Consider the following 23,519-nt stretch of genomic DNA (forward strand, 5'->3'; position numbering starts at 1 on the left):
TGTACAATAGCGTGGCATGTAGTGCGTAAGTAGGTGGATCGCAATAAAATTACTTCAGTTTTATACTTTTGAATGTTTGGCACCTAAATCACGTACACAGGTGTATACAGTCAGAAATTATTTGATATATATATATATATATATATATATATATATATATATATATATATATATATATATATATATATATATATATATATATATATATATATATATATATATATATATATATATATATATATATATATATATATATATATATATATATATATATATCAAATAATTTCTGACTGTATACACCTGTGTCCGTGATTTAGGTGCCAAACATTCAAAAGTATAAAACTGAAGTAATTTTATTGCGATCCACCTACTTACGCACTACATGCCACGCTATTGTACAATGTAATATTACTTATACAGTCAGAAATTATTTGATATATATATATATATATATATATATATATATATATATATATATATATATATATATATATATATATATATATATATATATATATATATATATATATATATATATATATATATATATATATATATATATATATATATATATATATATATATATATATATATATATATATATATATATATATATATATATATATATATATATATATATATATATATATATATATATATATATATATATATATATATAATAATAATTTCTGACTGTATACGCCTGTGTACGTGATTTAGGTGCCAAACATTCAAAAGTTTAAAACTGAAGTAATTTTATTGCGATCCACCTACTTACGCACTACATGCCACGCTATTGTACAATGTAATATTACTTTCTTTTTCTCATATTCTACTGATTTTATACATTACTTTGAGTAGTTACAATAGGAGAGTTAGCATTAGTAGTAGTGATAGAGGTGGTGGTAGTGGTGGTATAACTAACAATATGTTATACAGCAGCAGTAGTAATATGATATACTGATGGTTATGGTTCCCATAGTAACATATTGTGTGTGTGTGTGTGTGTGTGTGTGTGTGTGTGTGTGTAAAAATAATAATAATAATAATAATAATAATAATAATAAACGGTTTATTCTTTAGGCAGTTAACAAACTAAAAATGTACAGAGGGGGTGGGGAAATACTTAACATTTATCCTAAAGCTAAGTCTAATCTAGAAGGGAAATACTATTGATTGATGGCTCGCACCATGGTAGGAATCGCGCTGAGTCTGTACCGGTCCGTGCGCGGCGCCCTTAGGGGCGTTATCTTGTTGTGGTGTCTGGTGGCACGGACCGGGTGTGTGTGTGTGTGTGTGTGTGTGTGTGTGTGTGTGTGTGTGTGTGTATGTGTGTGTGTGTGTGTGTGTGTATGTGTGTGTGTGTGTGTGTGTGTGTGTGTGTGTGTGTGTGTGTGTGTGTGTGTGTGTGTGTGTGTGTGTGTGTGTGTGTGTGTGTGTGTGTGTGTGCACGAGAGAGAGAGAGAGAGAGAGAGAGAGAGAGAGAGAGAGAGAGAGAGAGAGAGAGAGAGAGAGAGAGAGAGAGAGAGGATTTAGGGTGTTATACATCACAAATAAAATACAAATCTGGTTTATTCATAGTACAAAGTTACAGACGGCCTCGGGGACTACCTTTTACATCTCGAAGTTTTCAGTGCGTTTTTTTTTTTTTTTTTTTTTTTTTTTTTTTATGCAAGAAGGCCACTGGTTGGCTGCCGCTTCTACTCCTTCCACGTGCCAGGACGTTCCTCGCCTCAAGGGTTGGGGCGCGAGCCACAGTCCACTAAATAATCCGCGATACACTCTTCAATCCAAGTATCCCACAATGTGCCGCGCGCACATACGAAGAGCCACGCGATCCCGTTGGAACACTCACAGTACTGAGAGCAGTGCTCTGGCACCTCGAAGAACACGGGTTCTGACGGGAAATGGGAGCTTCATTCTCGACAACCACTGGTCTCCACCATCACACTCAAGTTTTGAAAGACATGGCCATACTTATCACCTAGAATATTACTAGAAAAGAAAGTGAGTAATGTTTGGGAATGGAAATATTAAGATGGGAAGGAAAGAAATTCTTTAAAGGAAAGAAAAAGTGTTATGTTTGCTCACCGGTGCCGATGCCTGGCGGCGGGCACTTTGCGGAGATATCCGCGGCACATTGCTTTCCTGTCTGACCTGAGGCGACGGCCAGGCTCACGGCGACCAACACTATACTCCACTTCTGCCAAATATGAAAAATACGGTCGGCTGAGATTTCAGAGAAATTTTGTAAAAAACGAAATTACATTATAATGCGCACACACACACACACACACACACACACACACACACAAGATCGTAGACATGATCATTAGGGGGATACGTTCGCTCCTTCAAGGTTGCAAGGGAAGGGGTCGGGTCTCACCATGGCTGCTGCAATGTAGGAACTAACGTGCAGCAACACATGCCGATAACTTTATATAATGAGCTCGATGCGTCGCAGTGATGCCGTACAAAACTTTAAGGCGCCAAGTGCAACATTCCCAAGCATTTTATTTTTTTTTCAAGCGGAGATAAAAGCATTAGGATCTCAACATGATGCAGTAAAACGTAATGATGTGAACTCTTCCAAGCTCTTCTAAAAAGGACCGGATGATTTCATCATAAAAAAAAAAAAAAACTGAGTGTTTCACCATATCTGGATTTGCTACTTGCTGGCGAGTACCTTCATGCCTTTTTTTTTTTTTGACGCTGTTCACTATGATCCACATGATTCTGATTTTTTAAATACATATATTCTGCTTTTCTCGTATATACATATCAAGGTACAACTCTATATATCGCGCGCGCGCACACACACACACACACACACACACACACACACACACACACACTGTTGTATAGATGCATAGTTTTTCCACCTCTGCGCGACAGGTCACGGTTACCTGGGCACGCGTCAGCCGTCGCTCCCAGGCTTGTTGTGACGGAGCGGGAACTTGACGGCTGTTGACTGATAGGAAGCGGAGGTAACGAAGGTGAGGAGTGTGAGACGAGTGCAGGTGTGTGTGTGTGTGTGTGTGTGTGTGTGTGTGTGTGTGTGTGTGTGTGTGTGTGTGTGTGTGTGTGTGCATTAATGAACATAAGCTTGTGTCATTCTGTCTTCGCGGTTATTTTCATAATAATTCTAAATTTACGAGTTTTGATTATTCCATTCTCGCTCACTCGTTTTCCACCTCTTCGTCTTCCCCTTCTTTCATTACCCATGGTGTAAACATCTCTAACCCCAGTCTCTCTTGTGCTTGGTATAATTTTCTTGTACTCTTTATCCTGTGTCACTTCAAACAATGTGTACACTCGTCCTTCATCTTAGTACTAGTTGTAAGCACCATTAGCTTTCGATACTTCCTTATTTATGCAGTCACAAGTCACTTTGACGTCTTAGCCAGCAGCGTATATATTAGAGTGATATCAATATGCTTTTCAGGTTGCCCAGTGTCATGTTTCAGTCTTCCTTAAACTTGTTCACATTTTCTCTCTCTCTCCTCAACCTTCACTACAAACTTTTTCCCTTTTCACACGATCTCATTTCATGTCGTGGTATTTGTTGCTGACATTTTTTTTATGTTTATTTATTTATCTATTGATATTCTTCAAGCGGTCTCAATTAAATAAAATGAGCAAGGTCTCGCTGACTTAGCGTTCATAATTCACTCATTGGCTTTCCGTAGTCTGTAAACAGCCTTTCCAACCCATATGGCATATGTGCAATTTTATATAAATGAAGGGAAACATAATTAGCTAAGACAGCCGTGCCGTCACAGGAAATCCCCCCTTTCATTAGATCCGTCTGTTTTCCAACCTAGACACTTGTCACTCATTCTAGCAACGTGCATTTCACCAATATGTGTGTGTGTGTGTGTGTGTGTGTGTGTGTGTGTGTGTGTGTGTGTGTGTGTGTGTAAATTTGTATGTAGTCCAAACAAGACGTGACAATTTGTCTCATTGTAGGAATAAGAAAAGAGATGAGAGGATTCCCCATTCCTTCGCTCGGGCCTTCAAATCGTCGCCTTACGGGGGCAGTAATCTCCGAACCTGACCGTGTCCCTCGTACCACAGGGGCGTCAGATAAACTGATGACAAGCATGCTCTCATCCATCTTTTCTAAAAATAAGCGAATAGTCATGAAAAAATCACCGTATCGCTCACCTCACAAGTGCCTCGTTCCGGCGGCTCAGGTCACCACAACACTCGGCACGGCAGTCCAATCATCCAGACGCACAGGGCACTCGCCACGTAGAAGAAGGTGGCGGAAAAAAGAGAGCAGCTCTAGCCTTTATCAGGAAAAAAAAATTTTTCTTCTGTTCTTCCATGTAGCACACAGCACTCACCGTCATAGCCACAACATTCACGTGCCTATCACCATCCTTGCAGGCAACGACACAAATCAGTGAACTATTCTAGCTTCTTATAAACGCTGAGAAACTGATGGATATATACGCACTCGAGAATCTGATCGACATCGAGATATTTTATCCCGTGACGCCATAACTTCACGAACATGTCCGTTGTGCACAATGATAGTGTTGGTTCATGGATGGCAAACACTGAGGTGACCGTGGCAAACACACACATACACACACACACACACACACACACACACACACACACACACACACACACACATAAAAAGAAGAATGTGCTGTCTATTCGAGTATTTGAGTACGAGAAATATTTACGAGAGTATCATGTATGGGATTCCTTTGACTCTAGTAAACGAAGTTTCTTGAACAGAGCGTTCGTCCTGCTAGCCACTTGGGTACCGTGTCAGTCACTTCTCGCCCGACAGTCTTTCGAAGTTCGAGCTACGCGAGGGATGGGACAAATGGGTGGCAGCGCGTTGAGGGCGTGTTTTGGGCAAGAATGGGCGGGGGTGCTGAGGATGGCGTTCATTGCTGTTGCCTTAAAACTAGTCTACAGTAACAACGCACAAGTTACTCGTTTTGAAAAAATTGTACGATATTTGAGTGTGCAGGGCGGTGTAGACCTGGCAGTTTTAGGGCGACACTTTACATTTAGGTCCGAGCACATTGAATTAATTGAAAAGACCACTTCCAGATGTCAGACGTTCTTTCATAAGTGCCTCGTGTCGGCTTGAAGACGTCTCCTAATAATTTCTTTGTCAACAGGGCCCGTCAACCTTCCCGTCTGACCTGAGCTTCTGCCTTTTGCTTCAGTTCGATATGGCCATTCCTTCCAGCCTCCTGTGTGCAACGTCCTGTGCCAGACATCCTTCGTGCGAGTTCTTCTGTCTTTCCGGTAAATTACTGACAGGTTCCTAGTCAGTGGGGCGAAACAGTGGGTCGTTTGTTGTCTTCTCCGTTTTTTCTCACTTGCCATGAACACGGGGAAAATCGCGGTAACGTTTCCTTTATCAGCACGTCAGGTAGCGAGAGGTCAAGGCGAATTTCATGTGATACTGTTGCTCTACATGTCGCCTCTCACCTGGATGTGGGTGGGCATGTGTATTTTTAAATCATAATAGTGATAAAAGTCACTTGTTTTAATAACAAACTGTCTCAGCCTGAAACATGGAAACATTTTAAAGAATATAAATGCAAAAAGCTATGTCCGTATCTCTTAATAGGGAAAAAAAACATGCTCGTACACCGCTCAAATTCTCTCTCTCTCTCTCTCTCTCTCTCTCTCTCTCTCTCTCTCTCTCTCTCTCTCTCTCTCTCTCTCTCTCTCTCTCTCTCTCTTTGTGTGTGTGTTCCAGGTTACGAGTGTCTTCTGTTCAGCGCCATCGTGTCATATGACTGGCAGGGGTCCTCGGACACGGACGCGGTCATCTTCACTCGGTGCCACACAACCTTCGGGTGGGATGACAACATCGCCACTGGTGGAACTGTGAATTCCGCGGTAAGCAGCGAATATTCTGATCCATACAGGGCAACGAATGGTTATTTTTGTTTGTCCATGATCTACTGCTTTAACTCGATTAACACAGTAGGCCCGTGGTGGGAGATGATTTATCAAGAAGAGAAGGTTGTCGCTCAGGTCATTGTCCAGCAGCATCCATTATTTCTTCTCCCGATAGAAGTGCGCGTCGGCAACGAGAAAACTTCCGACTATAACCCTTCGGTGGGTCCGCTCGATCCTCCTGAAAGCGGCCTCTTGGTATTTGATCTGCAGCCTCCCTTAGTGGGCAGGATTGTCACTATCGTGGGGACCTCCGGGTCGCTGAGTATCTGTCACGTTGTTGTCATTGGGTAACATCCTGAACAAGTCCATCACGAGGCTGCCTCAAGCGCACGGCTCACAAGAGTGACTACAAGTGTTGTCCTTGACGCGGCGAGATGAACATCGACACGCCACACACTAGTATTTAGGCTCCTACATGACTAACGCAAGGTATTCTTCCTTCGATAGCAAAGAAGTCATTATACTACAGGTAATAAAAAAAAAAAAAAAAATAGGCAGTGTTCACATATAATTCATCATACATCACGAAGACATTGTTAATTTATATTTGACTGCAAATTATAATTTAGATAAGTGTTGCACATCACCCACACGGAATGTCACTATTGTGCTGTAATAAACTGTAGTGACAATCACCCTCTACTGCTACTGGTGCTCCGGCTGTTGTTCCTACAGTCTGCATCCCACCACGTGTGCACCACTTTCGCTGTATGATTTTGCCATGGTAGTAGGCTGATGAGTGTGAGTATGTTCATCACTCGGCACTGAATACCCACCGTGTAAAGAGACACTAATTCATCTATCCGTTTAGGTTTACTGTGGGCTGCGGGCATATTCAAAACATAAGGTGACTGGAGGCTACGTAATATTTACAATAATTACAACTCGCCAGTCTCGCAGATTCCTGCAGGGGACTCTGGCCTCCACTGCGTCACGCCATGAACTCTTGTTTTAATCTTAATCAATCAAGCAAGCGCAGTAAAGAGTTGATAGCTAACTGAATAATAAGCAGATTGTTCAGCTAAGAGATGAGGAAAGAGGGAAGGAAAATGAGAGAAAATATGACACAGGAACTTTTCTTCCCTAACATAAGGTATGCACATCAAACTCTCATACTACAACCTGTCAAGGCCTTGTATGCACTAATAAAGAGAAAAATGTACCGTAAAAGGTTGTTTTATTCCCTGATGAGCTCGTAGAACTAAGCGCTTGTTCTGCTCTACGCGTGGCACGGATTGAGCGGCAACGAACGTGGATGGTGATCAGTATTTCCCATACTCATACATGAACCTGTGGATGCTGTGGAGACTAACTCTGTCCTTCAAGAAATGTTGTACTTCATCTAAACTATTTATAAATGTGTAAATAAATACAACTAAAGCGATAGTTTGTTCTATATAGCTTTTGCTTCCGAAGCTTCAGTCAGAATTAAAATGAATCTGCTTCATGAAGCATACGAACAGCTTCGACCACATTCACTATTCCATCCGGACAGTTGGTCCTCGACCTCACCCACTGTCAGACACAGGGGTCCGCCGCCACCGCTCCTCCGTGAAGAGATGGCAGAGTCTGATCAAGACGAGGACTTGACGCAGCTTGTCACTTCCATATTGAGCTGCGCGCTGTCTGATGAGGAGCCCCCAGTAGATTTGGCACAGCTGAGGCAAAGGGTCGGCTCTATGCCTATCTTACAAGAGTACCCTTACCAACCGGAGGTGCCGCAGCAGAACAGCAGCTTGGGAGGGTCGACGAGGGACGACGAATTGCTGGAGGCCATCAGGGACCTGCGGAGGAGACGGTCAACGCGGCCCAAAGTCATCATCCCCAGGCCATCCTTAAGGCACTCGGCACCGTCATACAGGCGCAGACCCGATCCTCCACGATTGTCGCAGGCAAGCCAGACCATCGCTCCGGCCATCAAAAAACTGCCGGAAGAGACGCGTTCTTTTCCTGTCCCTTGGGGAAGACGTCTCCGTACTGCATCTGTGGAAACACAAACCGAAAACTTCGCTTCTGTGGTGGGGCGGCGGCACCATGTAGTTCCTTCCTGGGACCCAATGCCAGAAGAAATGTTTGTAATGGATGATGTGGCTGATTCGCCACTTTCCAGTTGGTCAATGGAAAGTTCCTTCGACACTCCGAGAAAAACTAATGTGAGCTCCAGCAAATACGCTGACACGACATTTCTCAACATATCCTTAGATGAAGTCTCCCTCTCTGATTACTCAGGCAGTCAGTCATCGGTGTCGCAGCGACGGGCAGCCTCCTGGTCCCCGGCACTGGCTACTTCCACCGATGTTGAGGTGGTCCATTACTCCGCCATCCTGCAGAACCGCACAGTGGCCACCAATACCGATCATGTTGGCTGGAGACGTTCACAGAAGATTCACCGTAATCGTGTTCGAAGCCGAGGCGTGGCACTGGGGTGGAGCAGCCATCCCGAGACAGCCTCGGTCGCCACCCAGACCAGTCCCTAACTGCTACGCTTCAAGTTAATGTATATTGGTTGTATTAGAAACTTGTATAGAAACTTTTATGTGATTTGGGCATCATCTATTGCCTAGCATGATCGTGTAGTCTGAAGCTATGAAAGCAGTTATTTCTTATTGCATGAATGTTTCCAGCAGTTAATGTGTACTTCATGGTGCAGACAATAAATCTTTTAGAACTACAGTCTTTTATCATTAAATATTCCCTAAATAATAACATAATTAATAATAATAATAATAATAATAATAATAATAATAATAAAAATAATAATAATAATAATAATAATAATAATAATAATAATTAATAATAATAATAAATAATGAGTAAAATACTACTACTACTACTAGTAGTAGTAGTAGTAGTAGTAGTAGTAGTAGTAGTAGTAGTAGTAGTGGTCGTAGTAGCAGCAGTGGAAGTAAATAAATAAATGGGAATTGTTGGCAGTTGTTGCAGTAGCTGATGCCACCAGTGGGTTAACATTAAAAACAAGACAAACGATTTCATGCATGCTTCATGTGAAAGAGCACAACGCACAGTCAATCAATCAGTCAATCTCTCTCTCTCTCTCTCTCTCTCTCTCTCTGTCTGTCTGTCTCGTGTGAGTGCGCGCGCGCTCCTCGCTGCAACGAGCTATTTGAACTAGCCAGCACTTCGTTAAGCTTACGACTACATACAAAAAAAAAAACGCGCGCAGTACTGCCCCCGCAACACGACTACTTTTCATGCGTAGTGCGAAAGGCGTTTTATCTAAACGAAAAGCAATTTGCTCAAAGATCTGGAATAGCATTACCTAATATACCAGCAAAGCCTTGTTCCCCCTTTACGTGTTCCCGCCTTGCTTATGGGTCAGCCACTCCTTCCCCGCCTCTACTGATTACGTCAATTGATCTGGGCGGCTTGGAGGAGGTCTGGAAGACGTCCATGAGGGGATTCCTCTCGAACCAGATCTCGGGCATTCCGAGCATAAGGAAACCACTTTGAGTGAGTGGTGTGAAGGGGAAAGAGGATGAGAGAGAGAACGAGAGAAGAGGCTGATGTGTTTAGCTGATATCAGTAGTGGTATATATGTATATACGTAGTTGATTCCGCAGTCCTGCCCACTTTACAGCACACGCCACGTCCATTAAAGTTTTCCTGTGGCGCTATGATTGCGGCGTCGCTGGGCGTTGAGTGAATATTCACTCTCAGGTACTGGGGAGGCAGTGACGCTCCCAGGCTAATTACCGCTGCACTTCAAGCCTGGGTGCATCCCCGCGCCTCCTGGTCGACCGTCACGCTGCCTCGCACCAGCTCGGACGCGAGTCTCACACACCGAGTTTTTATCGTCCCTTGAGTTCTGCTGGAGTTTCCCAGTGCAGTCTCTTTCCGCTGTGAGTTTCTCCTTTTATTTCACGGAGACTGAAAGTTTGGACACTTGATAATTGACTGTCTCGTTTGGAACCATCGGGATGCACGGAAGTATAATACTGTTTTGTGACTCGATCTTCGCGTGTCTGGCTCATGCGGCCCGGGCAGCCAGGACGAGGAAGGAGACGAGGGACTGATCTTGGTGCAAAATCATACATTTCTGTCTCTTTCAAAAGTGAGGTGATTTATATGTACTGATGAGGGCATGGCATCTCAAGTACTAAGTTGATAAATCTTGTGTCCTACAAGACACTGGAAGAAAAGTGGGAGGGCTGGAAGAATGAGTGGTAAAAGTGAACGAAACTAGGAAGGGAAGGATAAAGGTAAACTGGTAGAAAAATAGTTAAGATTTAGTGATGATGACCTGCAAAAACACAGCCACACAAACTGCACACCATCGACAGTACACGGAACCACTGCTGTCCGATCAGGCGGGATGGGGAAGCAGAGTACGAAGTAAGTGGCACAACTTTGAGCTCAGGCCCCACTGTCCTGTTGTCTCTATACGACCTCAGCCCCACTGTCCTGTTGTCTCTATACGACCTCAACCCCACTGTCCTGCTGTCTCTATACGACCTCAGCCTCACTGTCCTGCTGTCTCTATACTAGTTAATCAAAATATCACCGCGCTTACCTTTTATCTGTCATTTTTTAAAGGTACGCATAACTCTTCCACAGCTTTACTTTCCTGCCATCCGCGGATCTGTGGACGAGGACCTGCGGTGTCCGTGATTACTGGCCAGAAAACACTCTTTCACTGAGCAGGACAATATTAAGGATCAGGGGAAAAATAATAAGGGCTCTAAGAGTATCATCATATGTGTGTGTGTGTGTGTGTGTGTGTGTGTGTGTGTGTGTGTGTGTGTGTGTGTGTGTGTGTGTGTGTGTGTGTGTGTGTGAGAGAGAGAGAGAGAGAGAGAGAGAGAGAGAGAGAGAGAGAGAGAGAGAGAGAGAGAGAGAGAGAGAGAGAGAGAGAGAGAGAGAGAGAGAGAAATTTCGTTGGAACATACACAGAAATAGTGCAAAATTATTGCACCGAACATAAATTTCTCTCTCTCTCTCTCTCTCTCTCTCTCTCTCTCTCTCTCTCTCTCTCTCTCTCTCTCTCTCTCTCTCTCTAATTAATAGCTCAGGGAATGAGAAGCAAGAACCTCAAAAGTAAGTTGGTATGGAACTCTCGTAGTAATGAGTGTGTTTCTTTTCCTCCACTCCGTGTCTGGCAGCGTCGCGAGGCTTTGCCCTCCTCGCCAGCAGCAGTTGTCGTTTCTTAGCGATGTCTAGCAAGCGAGGGAGAAAATCACGGAAATAACACTGGCTTTATCAACTAATTGAACAGTGGATCCCTCACGAGAACTTAATGGCGCTCAAAAACAAAAGAGTAACGCCACTCCCGAGGGATTTGTGGTCTCATTTCCACTATCTCGTAACGTTACTCCTCGACTTCCCGGCCATCACTCGCCCTGCACCCCTAGCGGCAGTGCGTGTCCACGTGTCCGTGTGTGTGTGTGTGTGTGTGTGTGTGTGTGTGTGTGTGTGTGTGTGTGTGCGGCAAAGTGTTGAGTAGAGAGGTGGGAGAAAATGACGTGGATTTGTTACAACTGTGCCAGGAGGAGGGTTGAGGAGAGAGACTGGGGAGCAAGACCAAGAGATGTAATGGCTTTGATGGGGTAAATGCCCCTTCTTCCCAAGATGTATTGATGTACAGACAAAAAAGTCCTTGTAAGGGTGTGTTTCTGCACCGAGGGATGTGCTGTCCCGTGAAGCTGAATGGCACTGGGAAAGCCACATTGACAATAAGACGCAGGGAGGTTGTCACTGAATCGAACCTATGTACATTACTGTTATCTTGTGAATTACATGAATGGTGCAGGATGGAGCCACTGGGGATTCACTTCAGCCCTGGCGTGGAACATCAGTGAGAGTAAAGGGATTAAAACAGCATAATAATGTGTAAGAACACACACACACACCCACCCACCCACCCACAACCCACCCACACACACACACACACACACACACACACACACACACACACACAGCTCCAGGCATGTGGTTGTGTTATTCCAAAATATTTTTTTCTGCAGTCATTGTTCCCCGAGCAAGGGAGATGATTTCCCCGGAGAGACGGGTGAGGGTAGTTATTCTTTAGTTCTCCACAAGTTATGCTCAATAAAGTCTTATCGTGCTTCCCTCCTCCTCTCCCGTCCATTCCTCCTCCTCCTCTTTTCTCTATATATATCTGCCTCGCGTCGCACGCCCCCTTCCGCTCCAGCCTCTGTTTTACGTCCACAGGGAAGCTGCTTTACTTTTCGCTTGTTTTACGGTGCGCAGGTTAAGCCGTGATTAATGAACAGATTCTTTTTCGTTCGTTCTCTCCCGGGCATGCAAAAGTATAATTTATTTTTGAGCTCGTAAGAGTTTTATTGAGTTTTGCTTTTATGAGATTGTCTCTCTCTCTCTCTCTCTCTCTCTCTCTCTCTCTCTCTCTCTCTCTCTCTCTCTCTCTCTCTCTCTCTGTACATCTTTATCATTTCATCTTTCCCAGTAATTCTCTCAATTCGTGGCATTTTTACGTGATTACCTTATTGCACCATTACTTGACGAAACCTAATACCACATCATGATATATTAAGGGAGAATAACCCATTATTATTACGCATAAAAACCCAATGAATGTGCTTGGGTTCATATTAATCCTGGCGAATTAATTAATAGCGTAGTCTCCATTCCAAGTGGCAGGAAGGAGCGTGACTGACGTGCTCCAGGATCCTGAGTGACGAAGGATGTTTTCAAAGATGTTTCTGTCTGCCTCTGTGTTGTTTCCTCCGCAACACACTCCCTTGATACTTCGGAGACAATTCCCATATTTCCCGCAGTTTTATACTACTTATGAGTACAGTAAACCTTTCAAAGCGGTTTTTTACTTCATATTTTTTAATGAGTCGTGATCAATGGGGTTCCCGTGATTCAGTCAGCGTAAACATGTTCTGCCTTTATTGACGCTTTTTTGGACAGTTTCCTGTACTCTCCTTCCTTTCTTTTCATCCATGAGTTGTTGTTGTGTCTTAAAATCGACCCTTCATTCATCCTTGCCACGATCACCGAGAACACAGTCCGAAGCATTCACGAGAGGGACAGGGAGACAGAGTGTGCGTTATGATAAATCCTAACGATACTTATGGCAGTCATTTGAAACAGCAATATCTAAGTTAATAATCGCGAATGTCCAAATTAAGAATGTATCTTTAAGGGATGTATTACTTCAACTTTTCCTCAGATTACTCTCCACACGGGTAGTATAATGTTACGTAGGCTTGACGTCGCCTCTATTATTCTCTCTACCAGTGCAAGGGTGCGACTGAAATACTACAGTTACCCATCAACGAATCATTCTTTCTTAAGCTATGAGAGAAAATTTCCCGCAGTGGCGAGGAAGAGGCACTGGTGTAAAGATGTTATAGGCGTGTTAACGATGACAACCGGTTCGTCTTACATTATTTACACTACGAGTTGATCAGAGTACTAGTGTAAGCTCATGGGTACACTGTGTACTGTCTGGGGAAGAAGGTATAGGAGAAATCCAGCTGTATTTATTGATCTACTTATTATATTATTGCTACCCATGCAAGATAAGGATAACAAGCTGTCAAAAGTAGGCCAGTAACAAATATCTTAATAGATATACCATGCATGAAAAAAAAATCACATTAAAATAAGTCGATTACTAAAGAAAAAATGTAACCAATGCGAAATTAATATAATACACACGTACACATTTACCCATAATTATAAGCACATATGCAGAAATACATGTAAACATACTAACAATGCATAAAATACTTCCATAAATCATATCACATAAGTACCAAGCAGGTTTTTTTTTAGTTTTGCCTTAAATTAATTTATATTGGTGGTGGATCTGAACTCGTTTGGAAAAGAGAAAGATAAAACGAAAACTTAAGAGATTGAAGGAGAAAAGGCGAAGAAACGACAGAATATAAATATGTGAAAGAAAACGTGCAGCTGAAACGAAACGCAACGGAAACTGACAAACTTTAGAGAGAGAGAGAGAGAGAGAGAGAGAGAGAGAGAGAGAGAGAGAGAGAGAGAGAGAGAGAGAGAGAGAGAGAGAGAGATGAGTAAACAAAAATACTAATGATACCAAGAAAGAAAAATAAGAATTTAAAAACAAAAACTTGACAAATGACGTGAAAAATGAGACTGATATGGGTTGAAAACTAGATAAAAAAAGAAAAAAACTCATGAAAGGGAATGAGAACCTCAGACAGCACGTGAAGTAAAGAAGGAAGGAAGAAAGGAAGGAAGGAAGGAAGGAAGGAAGGAGGGACGAATGCAGCGTATGATGTCCCCGAAATGTCGAGAGCTCGTGGGAATATTAATAATAATTTCCACACTATATTCATAAACGGTGCGCTGCCGCCGATGGAGGTGAAAAAAATATTGAAAAGTGCAAGAGTTATATATCAGATTTAATGAATGCGTGAACAGCGAAGGGAAGGGAAGGGATGGGGTAGGAAAAAACGAGGTCGAGAGAGGATTTAATGAAAACAATTGATGATTCCAATACGAAGAGAATAAGGTCATTGACATATGTTTGGAAAGAGAGAGAGAGAGAGAGAGAGAGAGAGAGAGAGAGAGAGAGAGAGAGAGAGAGAGAGAGAGAGAGAGAGAGAGAGAGAGAGAGAGAGAGAGAGAGAGAGAGAGAAACACAGGTAAAGACTGAGACTACCAGACAAAATAAAGATAAAAACAGACGAGGAAAGAAAGAAAAAGACCAAAACGAGAAAAGAAAAAAACAAACACCCACCAGAGAGAGAGAGAGAGAGAGAGAGAGAGAGAGAGAGAGAGAGAGAGAGAGAGGAGAGGGACGGGAAGGAGGCCAGATGTTTGGTCAGAGTGCAATATTTTGTGAGGGCGGGCGTGTGTCGAGAAGCCCTGAGTTATGGCGGGCTCCGAGGACAGCGGCTGAGGACTCTACTGCAGGCCACTCCTTCCTCACCCTAGCTGGCGGGGTGTGGGACGAGAGTGTGAGGAGGGGCAGAAAGAGGTGTAGGGAAAGGAACGGAACATATGGGGCTCTTAATGGAAAGGCAGTGAGGCTAAGGTGCTGATAGAAGGGAAGGGGAGAGGGTGTGCGTATTAGTGATGGAGAGGTGAGGGTTGAGAAGTGTAAGAAAGGAAGAAAGGGAATGTATGGGGGTCTTAATGGAAGGGAAGTAGTGATGGTGATGATGAAGAGGACTGAAAGTAAAGGAAATGTCTATGGGAAGCGAAAGGAGTAGAGACATAGGCTAAAAAGTGTGAGGTGGGAAGGAGGGAAATGTATGGTAGTCCTAATGGGAGGGAAGTACTCGTAATATGTTGATGAGGGAAGGAAAAGTGAACAGGGATAGATATCAATAGGGAGGGGAAGGGAAGTGAGGGTGGTAAGGTGTTGATAGATAAGAAAGGCAATGAATGTGGCAGAGGAGCCTTAATGAAGGGAAAGCAATCATTGAGTGAAAAAAAAAAAAAACTAATAGATGTTTTAAGCTGCGGAACAACTTAAAGGATCTTTCCACAGCGGCTGGGGGCGGTTCTAATTTTTAGGCGCGTCGCAGACGCAGTCATACAGAGCTCGCCTGCACACACCATGCAGTGCCGCGCCGCCATGATGGCTGTGGCGAGTGACATGTTGTTACAAATGACTGTGTTTTCAATATGTGGAGCTTTGTATTCTGATGAAACTATCGTGTTCACGAGAGTTTTTTCCTATTTAATGTAATAATATATTTCGGCATTCAATGATAATCTGCTGAAAATTGCGAGCATAAGTATAAACATTTTTAACATCTTCAGAGTTCAACTCTTCTTTTTCGTTTTGTCAAGTTTTTACCATACATCTTGATTCTACAGTCACTGCTGCGTCTGACGGTGTCAACCAAAAGTGGCTGTCCCGTATATGAAGTGAATTTTGGCATATGATTCACGCATTTTGCGCGCTCGATAAGTCGAAATATGCAAAATACGGCAAAACGGTGGGTCCGACGAAGAAATGTCATAAAATAAGAAAGATGCGCCGTCAAAAGTTTCCTCATGGGTGGTGTTTTTGAGACTGAAATCCCAATTTTTAAATGCGATGGACACCAAAAGGTGCTCCTGTCCAAATCATCGTTGTACCCTCCAGGGGTTGTAGAGATGTACGTTAACAAAATTAGAAGCCCCACTCTCCACTCGGGAAATAATGCTTCTAGGGCATAGATGTTCGAATGAGTATGTAAAATAGCGTGTCTTCAGAAACGAGCGTGGGAGAGTAACTGGGGAAAAAAGGTAAAAAAAAAAAAAAACGTGAATGATTAAAAAAACAAAAGAACTGAAGTGAACATTAAAAGAGAAGAAAATGATAACCAGTGCAGTGAAACAGTTATAAAAGCGAGAAAAAAATGAAAATAACCCCTGCGTCTAAATGAGATTGCAAATGTGACACATGAAGTGAAAAATGAAGCAGCGTCAATGACAACGAGATCATTATAATGGAAAGTAAGAGTCAAATATTTGTTTCTGCGATCTGAATTAAAGTGACATAAAAAAAATAAAGAAAACATTAATATTAGAAAAGAAAAAAAAAAGAAATATGAGGAAATAGCTAAAATTTTCGAGAGAGAGAGAGAGAGAGAGAGAGAGAGAGAGAGAGAGAGAGAGAGAGAGAGAGAGAGAGAGAGAGAAACACTGCTAAATTGCACTGAGGAAGATAACTATGAAAAACGCGGTTTATAAGTGACTGGCTGGAAGGGAGCTCTGAGGGAGACCTGTTGTGAAGGAGTGTGAAAAGAATTACTTGGGTTAGAGGAGAGAAGAGAGTGGGGAGTACGAATGGAAAAGGGAGTCAGGAGTGGAGAAAGGGGAAAAAGGGAATGGGGAAGGGAGAAGAGGGGAAATGAGAATTGGAAGTAGAGAGAGAGAGGAGAATAAAAAACGAATGGAAAGAGAGGGAGGAGTGCAAGATAGATAAGTTGGATAAGAAGGAAAAGAGAAACTTGGAATAATGGAGAGGGGAGTAAAGGGGAAGGAATGGAAGAGTGGGGAGCAGGAGAAAAGGGGGATGGGAGAACAAAGTGTAGAGCGAAGAACAACAGATAGATTGGCCTTGTTTTGGTAAAGGAACAAAATTTATGTCAAGGTGTGGGTCTCTCTCTCTCTCTCTCTCTCTCTCTCTCTCTCTCTCTCTCTGTCTGTCTGTGTGTGTGTGTGTGTGTGTGTGTGTGTGTGTGTGTGTGTGTGTGTGTGTGTGTGTGTGTGTGTGTGTGTGTGTGTTATTTACGTCCGAGCTGCAGTTTTCGCTCCTGTCTAAAAAGTAGAATTTATAGTTTTAGGATCCTGACTCTAGTTGCCTCTCTTACCTCGCTTCGTTTTCGGCGTTGTTTTGTAGGTTTTCTGTTTCATGCAGCTTCTCTCTCTCTCTCTCTCTCTCTCTCTCTCTCTCTCTCTCTCTCTCTCTCTCTCTCTCTCTCTCTCTCTCTCTCTCTCTCTCTCTCTCTCTCTCTCTCTCTCTCTCTCTCTCTCTCTCTCTCTCTCTCTCTCTCTCTCTCTCTCTCTCTCTCTCTCTCTCTCTCTCTCTCTCTTTTCCCCTGCCTTCCCTCAATTTTTATCCCCTCACCACTGCACTCTTCTCCCCACCATTGCTGTGTTTGTTTCTCCCGCATTCCTCTCTCGCTCTTTTTAACATCCATGTGTCTCTGTCTCACGTATATATATATATATATATATATATATATATATATATATATATATATATATATATATATATATATATATATATATATATATATATATCAAGATCTCTCCGCCTCACTGTCAGGTAGGGATGTGTTCCTCTTTCCTTGTATTTTTACGATTTCTCTCTCTCTCTCTCTCTCTCTCTCTCTCTCTCTCTCTCTCTCTCTCTCTCTGTAATAGCGCAATGTCAACAGAACCTTCAGTTTCATAATACCTAAGTTAATATACGTATTGAGACATACTACTAACATTCACAATACGTGGTGGATTCTAGACGAGTGCTTGCATTTCGTTTCAGTCAGCTCATATCGGTAAACACGTAAGCAAAGTTCAGGTGGTGTGTAGTTACATGTAATTATCCTCTATGTAATCTCTCTCTCTCTCTCTCTCTCTCTCTCTCTCTCTCTCTCTCTCTCTCTCTCTCTCTCTCTCTCAGCAGGCAGCCTTTTAATTCCTTTAGCCTGGAGCGATGCAGACACATTCACCTGCATCTCACACCTTTACAACCTTTGAAATATAACCTCACAAAAAACCTCTTTCTCTACCCTTCATTCCGTCTCCCCTTTCACCGACCCTCTCCCTCTCTCTCTCTCCTACACGAATATATTTCTACACCATTTTTTTTCTCTTTTTTGGCGCAGCGCTAACCCATGCCGCAGTTTTATGGACACATGAAACACCTATCGTCCATCTATCTGTCTGTCTGTCTATGTATGCGTTCTGATGGTTAGTTCTTTTCCTTAGTCAGATCAAGCAAAGATGTATCGTATCTACTTCTGTCCACGCATTTTATTTTTGTATTTTTTACTCTCTCTCTCTCTCTCTCTCTCTCTCTCTCTCTCTCTCTCTCTCTCTCTCTCTCTCTCTCTCTCTCTCTCTCTCTCTCTCCCTCCACTTATAGCAGTGTATTATCTGTGTATTCAACCATCTATTAATCTATCTATTTCTCAGTTTGTTTATTTCATAGTTGTGCATTTTTCTATTCATCTATCTGTTACTGTATCTATCTACTCCTCTATCTATCTATCTATCTATTCATCTATCAAGTAAAAACTCTCATATAATTATTTAGGTTTCTAAATCAAAAGTATGGAGCCAAAATTTTTGTAGTCAGGAAACAACTATTTACTTTCTCTCTCTCTCTCTCTCTCTCTCTCTCTCTCTCTCTCTCTCTCTCTCTCTCTCTCTCTCTCTCTCTCTCTCTCTCTCTCTCTCTCTCTCTCTCTCTCTCTCTCTCTCTCTCTCTCTCTCTCTCTCTCTCTCTCTCTCCCCGCAACAGCAATACACTACACAGCCTTCCTTATTCCTACACATCCTCTTACCTCACTTCCCTTGGTCATCCTCTCCAAGTGACCAAGCTGCCGTGAAGGGTACTAACAGCCCTGTGCGCCGAGACCTTCCTGGAAGTATCCTGGCGTGGGTAAAAATAAAAGGTTCTCTGAATGGGCCGTGCTGGTTATTGATGCTGGTGTTGACCGGCTGTTTGTGTTCATTACGACGTAAGCGCAGGTGTGGAAGTGAATAGATCTATAGAGGAGGGTCATTTCCACACGGCCTATCACGGAAGAGAGAGCAAGAGAGAGAGAGAGAGAGAGAGAGAGAGAGAGAGAGAGAGAGAGAGAGAGAGAGAGAGAGAGAGAGAGAATAGCGAACAGTGCAGTACACAGTGTGTGGAGCAGTAATGGCAACGTGGTCACCGAGTGTTTGTGTCACTGCGCCTGTGTCTGCCGTCTTCACTTCACTACATCTCCACCATCAGCACTACCGAGGTTGAAGTGTAGTATACATAAGCAGTGAAAGAGCAGTGTACGGTGAACAGTGCAGTAAATAGGTGTGGTGCAGTGCTGGCAGGTGGTGCTCGTCACGTGTTTCCCGTGTATCACCGCGCCCCTATTCCCTCGGTACATCAGCCCACAGCTGTGCTGCATTCCATGAGGGATTAAATACCTGCCGTGCCCTGTCTCGACCTGACTCACCCTCACCCTCACCTCGCCACCACCCAAAAACCTATCTGACCACTCCTCCCTCCCTCCCTCATGTCATCTTCCGCGCACCAACTCATCGCACGGCGTAATCTGTCGGGTTATACCCCGCATAGGTGGTGTGCTGTTTGTGGGAAGGCAACATCGAAAGCTGCCCACGTCAGCTGTGAGGACGACAGTTGCTCTAATCTGTGCCATACCGGTTGCCTGGGCGACAACCCAGTCTAACGGTGTGCCGAAGCGGGGCTGCTGAGGGAGCAAGCCAACATACAGGACCCCGTGACATTCGTTGACCGTGAGGCTGATCCATCCTCCCAGCCGCTCCCTCCGCCACTCCGAGGAGATCAAGAACAGGCCACAGAACGAAGTCACTGGGAAGACCTAAAGAAAACTGAATTAATCTCCTTGGTTGAGAAGCTCACAGAAGCCTCTCGAACAAATATTATCCTCAGGTCCCTCCAGCAGGATAGGGACTTGATCATAGAATACAGGGAGGTGTTTGCGTCAGCGCTTACACTCGCTGACAGGCTCGTCGCCTCCAAGCAGCGCGAGGCAAAGGTTGCCTCGTGCTCACAAGGAGTCAGTGCTCTGCCAGAGACCATAGACAGAGACTGGGAGGAGGTCTGTCAGGGCTCTGAGTGCTGGAGGGATTGGTGGAATTCAGGTAGGCCGAAACAACAGCGGCACACCCCTGAACTCGCCATCCTGCCCATCCAGCCAGGCAACCAAACACCACCGGAGGCTACTCCCAGCAGTACATCGTTAGCCGAACCCCCATCCTCCTCTACACCTGTCTCCCTTCCTACAAGTTCCAGCTTAAGGTAGGCGCACACTTGTTCGCATCGTACGGACGGCACGCATCGTACTCATCGGATTGTTTTTGGGGTCAGCGCACATTGGTCCGCATCGTACGGACGGCACGCATCGGACGGATCGGATTTTTCTGCGCACATTGTCGGCATTGGACCATTCACCACCCGCAGTTGTGAAGCTGAGCTCTCTCTGGAAGGACATACTCCATATTTTTTCTAGTGTATAAAGTTGTGAAAATGTTGAACAGTGATAGTGAAGAGGAAGAAATTGTAGTGGTTAGCTGTTTGCTGGCAGAAGAAGAAGAACAGAAAGTTAAAAAAAGGAAAACATGGATTCACAACATAAACAGGAAAAGGCTGGAATTTGGAGAATTTCATACATTGTTCCCTGATTTGATGGAAGATGATGTCAAGGTAGATAGGATAAAAATTTAGGAACATATCTAAAAACAGTCAGTGAGTTAATATAACATTATATATTATGTATAAGCAAAGCATAGCTATGCAAACAGAAAAAATAAAATAAATACCGAAGAAGGTTTACATCCGACCGCGACGGCGCTCTGGCTGCAACAGACGATGGGGTCGCACATTTGCCGGCAAATGCCGTAGAGGCCATCCACATCGTTCGTACGCATCGGATTGAATGCTCTTTCGGGGATCCTCGTCGGCATTGCCGATGTCCGATGCGTACGACGCGGTCAAATGCGCGCAGACCCATTTGAAATAATGTAAAGAATACTAAAATCCGATGCGTACGATGCGGTGCCGTCCGTACGATGCGAACAAGTGTGCGCCTACCTTTAAACACCATCTCGCAGACACACAGTACTGCAACCTCCACACAGAACCAAACCCACCCAATACCTTGCCAGCAGTACTACCGACTCCCCCAGCAACACCAGCCCCAGTCCCAGCAGTCCCGGCTTCCTCCACGAGCACCGCTAGCAACACCACCACCAGGAAAAAAAAGAATAAAAAAAAGAACCGGAACAGCGAGGTCAGAGGAGCCTCTACCACCCAGGGGACCAGCCCCTCAAGGAGACAGACCCCTGCCAAACCCACGCAGATTTGCCGGTACTGCAATCGGAAGGGCCACAGTACTGAAGACTGCCACACCAGGACTGCTGAACTGAGGCAGGAGCGACTGCTACGGCAGGTCCTCGCGGAGCGGGGATACTTGGCCGCTGCTTCCCCATCAGTAACACCACACTTGCAGCCCTTTCCGCAGTCTCGCCCGTTTTCAGCTCAGCCTGTTAACTGGGGCCACACCCAGGGCTGGCAATGGATCCCGCCTGGCCTTCGGTACCCCCAACTGAGCCCTGTCACACCCCTTCAGGCCGGACCACAAATCCCTCCAACATGGTAAGGACCGACCGCTACCCGCCACCAATTCAAGGCTATCTCTGCCAAGGTACGTGATCTCCGAACGAACATCGGAGACCTAACCCACAACTGTGTGCTACGACACGGTGGCAGATGCAGTTGTGGTGACGGAGACCTGGCTGAACGGAGAGGTGGAGCCATCGTTCGGCAAAATAGGTGGCTACACTCACTGGGCCAGGAGAGACCGACAGGATAGAGCTGGAGGCGGAGTGGCTGTCTGCTTCAGGGAGGGAGTGCAGGCACAACAACTCGACGTGGACACGCCGCCTCAGCTGGAGGTGATGTTCTTCCGGGTTGTGCTAGCCGACCACTCTGCCCTCCTACTGTTCGCCATGTACGTGGCTCCGCTACAAGCAGAGTCCCACTCGGCGCAACAAAGACCTACATCGTGCGGCCTGCAAGAGGATGGTGACGACCTGCCGGTGGGCCGTAGGGAGGTGGGAGAGGACCTGCGGCGCCAGCTAGGAGGCCCTAGAGTGGGCAACAAGACTTGGTGGGCCCTTGTTAAGGCAGACAGGGCCTCAACCGTCAGGACACTGTCCCTCCTCTCACAAGGCCCGACGGAACGGTGGCCACCAGCAGCAAGGACAAGGCCCAGCTGCTGGCCACCCTTTTCGCCGGGAAGATGGAGGTGGACGACCCTGAAAGGTCACCGCCTTTTCTGGAGCAGCAGTGCAGAGAAACTGTCACCAAGGTGGAGGTGACGCAGGGGCTTGTCGAGCGTCTGCTGCGGGGGCTCGATGTGCAAAAAAGCTACCCGTCCCGACAACATCAGCCCGCACGTTTTGAAACAGTGTGCCCGCGAGCTGGCTGTCCCCCTCACCACAGTCTTCTCTGCCTGCTTACGGGGAAAATACCTGGCCCTTAGTGTGGAAAGAGGCCCGGGTAGTTCCCGTACACAAGAGGAGCTCCAGGTCTGATCCAAAAAATTATCGACCCATCTCCCTGCTCTCTGTGGTGGGGGAAAGTGTTCGAGGAGGGTGGTGGCAGATGTGGTGTGTCGCCACCTCCAGGACGATTACCTCCTCTCGGACCAACAGTTTGGGTTCAGACCTGGACGGTCCACCTCTGATCTCCTCATGCTCCTCACCGGGGGCTGGCAGGACGCCCTTGACGGCGGCCTCGACACTGTTGTGGTGGCCCTGGATATAGCAGGCACCTTCCACAGGGTTTGGCATGGGGGCCTTCTGGAAAAGCTGAGGGCAAAGGGGATCCAGGGTGACCTCCTTCAGCTCCTTGGCGACTACCTCCAAGGAAGGACCCTCCAGGTCGTTGTCAATGGGCAAGCGCCCGAGTCCCTCCCGATGAGAGCGTCAGTGCCACAGGGCTCGGTGCTGGGGCCAGTTCTGTGGAACATCTACGTGGACGATCTTCTCCAACAGCTGCCGGCGGTCTCAGCTTATGCTGACGATTACACTCTCTCCTGTACCTACCCTCGATACGAAAGTGTGCGTGCTGCTGAAGAGAACAATCAGCAGCTTGGGGTGATATAGGAGTGGGGGGCCCGCTGGCAGGTGACCTTTGCTCCAGAGAAGACACAGGCAATGGTAGTCTCTCGATCCCCCGCTGCCGAGCCAGCAGTGGAGGGAGGGCTACGCTTTGGTGGGCCTTCCTCTCGAACTCCAGGAGTTCGTCAAGATTCTGGGGGTGGAGGTGGATCGAGGGCTGCGGTTTGACCGCCACATCAAACACATTGCCCTTAAGGCCTCACACCGAGTCTTCT

The 23,519-nt window shown here is 45.1% G+C and overlaps 1 long non-coding RNA gene across 4 annotated transcripts in view; it reads right to left on the minus strand.

The window, feature by feature from the left end:
- Positions 1-1,554: 1,554 nt before the first annotated feature.
- LOC135101355 (uncharacterized) overlaps positions 1,555-23,519 on the minus strand; it is a 121,310-nt gene continuing 99,345 nt past the window's right edge. For 2 of the 4 annotated variants that reach the window (XR_010269230.1, XR_010269232.1), the window contains exons 3-4: positions 2,092-2,203; positions 1,555-1,897 (exon numbers count right to left, since the gene is read on the minus strand). This is a non-coding gene — a long non-coding RNA (uncharacterized LOC135101355). Of the gene's footprint in view, positions 1,898-2,091; positions 2,204-2,386; positions 2,496-4,167; positions 4,247-23,519 lie in introns of those variants that run through there. The other 2 variants (XR_010269231.1, XR_010269229.1) reach the window with 2 other exon arrangements.

The sequence above is a fragment of the Scylla paramamosain genome, chromosome 6, assembly GCF_035594125.1.
Source record: "Scylla paramamosain isolate STU-SP2022 chromosome 6, ASM3559412v1, whole genome shotgun sequence".
Classification (NCBI taxonomy): Eukaryota; Metazoa; Arthropoda; class Malacostraca; order Decapoda; family Portunidae; genus Scylla; species Scylla paramamosain.